Raw genomic sequence first — 3,519 nt, 5'->3', positions numbered from 1 at the left:
CCCCTAGGTGGTCTTTAAACTCTTTCAATCCCCTGTGTTTGTAGAGCTGCAAGATCGCCACCATGTAATTGATTAAAATGTTTAGCAACATTTGTCGAGTGGCTCTTCTGTATATCATACACATGATCATGGAGGCGATCTCGCAATCTCCTTGTTGTTCTGCCCACATATTGTATGTTGGCAGATTTTACATGTAATCAGGTATATCAAATATACTTATAAACGTGGACAACAAGGACAATCTTTTGTGCCACACTTGTAGATCCCCTTAAAATCAAGCCAAGTGGTCCCCCGCTTATTACTAGATGTAAAATAGCTGGAGGGGATAAGTAGTTGCTTAGAGGGGGCGCACATCGAGAAACTATTGTAGCCCCAGCGGAGAGGATTTGGGGTACACACTGTAATTATATCCCACCGGAGAGGATTTGGGGGTACACACCGTCATTATATCCCACTGGAGAGGATTCAGGGGTACACACTGCCATTATATCCCACCGGAGAGGATTTGGGGGTACACACTACCAATATATCCCACCGGTGAGGATTTGGGGGTACACACCATCATTATATCCCACCAGAGAGGATTTGGGGGTACACACCATCATTGTATCCCACCAGAGAGGATTTGGGGGTACACACTGTCATTATATTCCACTGGAGGGGATTTAGGAGTATGCACCATCATTATATCCCACCGGAGAGGATTTGGGGGTACACACTGTCATTATATCCCCACCGGAGAGGATTTGGGGGTACACACTGTCATTATATCCCCACCGGAGAGGATTTGGGGGTACACACTGTCATTATATTCCACCAGAGGGGATTTGGGGGTACACACCGTCATTATATCCCACCAGAGAGGATTTGGGTGTACACACTGTCATTATATCCCCACCAGAGAGGATTTGGGGGTACACACTGTCATTATATCCCCACCGGAGAGGATTTGGGGGTACACGCTGTCATTATATCCCCACCGGAGAGGATTCAGGGGTACACACTGTCATTATATCCCACCGGAGAGGATTCGGGGGTACACACCATCATTATATCCCCACCAGAGAGGATTTGGGGGTACACACTGTCATTATATCCCCACCGGAGAGGATTTGGGGGTACACACTGTCATTATATCCCCACCGGAGAGGATTTGGGGGTACACACCATCATTATATCCCCACCAGAGAGGATTTGGGGGTACACACTGTCATTAAATCCCCACTGGAGAGGATTTGGGGGTACACACTGTCATTATATCCCACCGGAGAGGATTTGGGGGTACACACTGTCATTATATCCCACCGGAGAGGATTTGGGGGTACACACTGTCATTATATCCCCACTGGAGAGGATTTGGGGGTACACACTGTCATTATATCCCCACCGGAGAGGATTTGGGGTACACACTGTCATTATATCCCCACCGGAGAGGATTTGGGCGTACACACTGTCATTACATCCCCACTGGAGAGGATTTGGGGGTACACACTGTCATTATATCCCCACTGGAGAGGATTTGGGGATACACACTGTCATCATATCCCACCAGAGAGGATTTGGGGATACACACCATCATTATATCCCCACTGGAGAGGATTTGGGGGTACACACTGTCATTATATCCCCACCGGAGAGGATTTGGGGATACACACCGTCATTATATCCCCACTGGAGAGGATTTGGGGGTACACACTGTCATCATATCCCACCAGAGAGGATTTGGGGATACACACCATCATTATATCCCCACTGGAGAGGATTTGGGGGTACACACTGTCATTAAATCCCCACTGGAGAGGATTTGGGGGTACACACTGTCATTACATCCCCACTGGAGAGGATTTGGGGGTACACACTGTCATTATATCCCCACTGGAGAGGATTTGGGGATACACACTGTCATTATATCCCACCAGAGAGGATTTGGGGATACACACTGTCATTATATCCCCACTGGAGAGGATTTGGGGATACACACTGTCATTATATCCCACCAGAGAGGATTTGGGGATACACACTGTCATTATATAAAATAGGTAAATGGCGTTCAACAATATTTTTAATCGTTCTAAATTCCATACAGAATGGAGTGGAGAACACAGGTGGCTCTTGCTTTTTAACGTGTTTTACCGCCTAATAAATGACTCCTCTCAGTTTTTCTAGGTACATTATTAGCCCTATTGACTGAACCTTCTGGGTAACCCCGCTGCAAAAAACAATTCCTCATATTAAGAGTCTCCCCCTCAAAATCAGCATCCCTGCTACATATCCTTCGTAAACGTAGAAATTGGCCTACAGGAATGCCTCCAATGGAATGTGCGGGGTGACCGGAGTCTGCCCACAATATACTCTGTCAAGACAAGGGCTTCCTGTAGAGGTTGGTGACAACACGACCCTCACCGCCTTCCAAGGTCACATCTAGAAAATCCATAGAGCATCTATCCGTGTGTCCAGAGAAACTGAGATTTAAAGAATTATCATTCAAATATGACAAAAAAGTATCCAAAGTACCCAGATCACCGGAACAAATGAATATCATCTATATAACGCCTGAAAAATTGGATGTGTGAACGAAACGGATTATCCCACACAAAAATCTTCACCCTCTCCCACCAACCCATGTGAGGATTGGCAAGAGAGGGCCAAAACCTGGTCCCCATTGCCGCTCCACACCTTTGGAGAAAAAAAATTAAAAAAATAATTTTTATTTTTTATTTTTATTTTTTTTCTTTCCTCTCTTAGTCAGTTTCCTGCAGTCTACTAGCACCTATTTCTATCCTATACATTTATAAAAAAAAAAAATTCTTAGTTAGTTCCCCTGCAGTCTATTAGCTTCTCTCCTATATATTTATAATATTTTTTTTCCTTTTTTCTCTCACTTTCTTAGCTAGTTTCCTACAGTCTATTGGCACATATTTCTCTCCTATATATTTATAATTTAAAAAAAATCCTTTTTTTTTTTCTTTTTTTCTCTCTCTTAGCTAGTTTCCTACAGTCTGTTAGCACCTATTTCTCTCCTATATATTTATAATATTTTTTTCTCTCTCTCTTAGCTAGTTTCCTGCAGTCTATCAGCACCTATTTCTTTCCTATACATTTATAAAAAAAAAAAAAATCTTAGCTAGTTTCCTGTAGTCTATTAGCACCTATTTCTTTCCTATATATTTTTATATAAAAAAATTCCTAGCAAGTCTCCTGCAGTCTATTTTTTCTCTCTCTCTTAGCTAGTTTCCTACAGTCTATTAGCACCTAATTAAAAAAAAAAAAAAAATATATATATATATATATATATATATATATATATATATATATATATATATATATATATACACACAGTGGGGATGGAAAGTATTCAGACCCCCTTACATTTTTCACTCTTTTTTATATTGCAGCCATTTGCTAAAATCATTTAAGTTATTTTTTTTCCTCATTAATGTACACACAGTGGCCTCCATAATCCTTAAATGGAAGACGTTTGGGTCGACCAGAACCCTTCCTAGAGCTGACCGTCCGGCC

The sequence above is a fragment of the Aquarana catesbeiana genome, linkage group LG03 (genome assembly GCF_042186555.1).
Source record: "Aquarana catesbeiana isolate 2022-GZ linkage group LG03, ASM4218655v1, whole genome shotgun sequence".
NCBI classification, from domain to species: Eukaryota; Metazoa; Chordata; class Amphibia; order Anura; family Ranidae; genus Aquarana; species Aquarana catesbeiana.
This window is presented reverse-complemented; position numbering follows the sequence as displayed.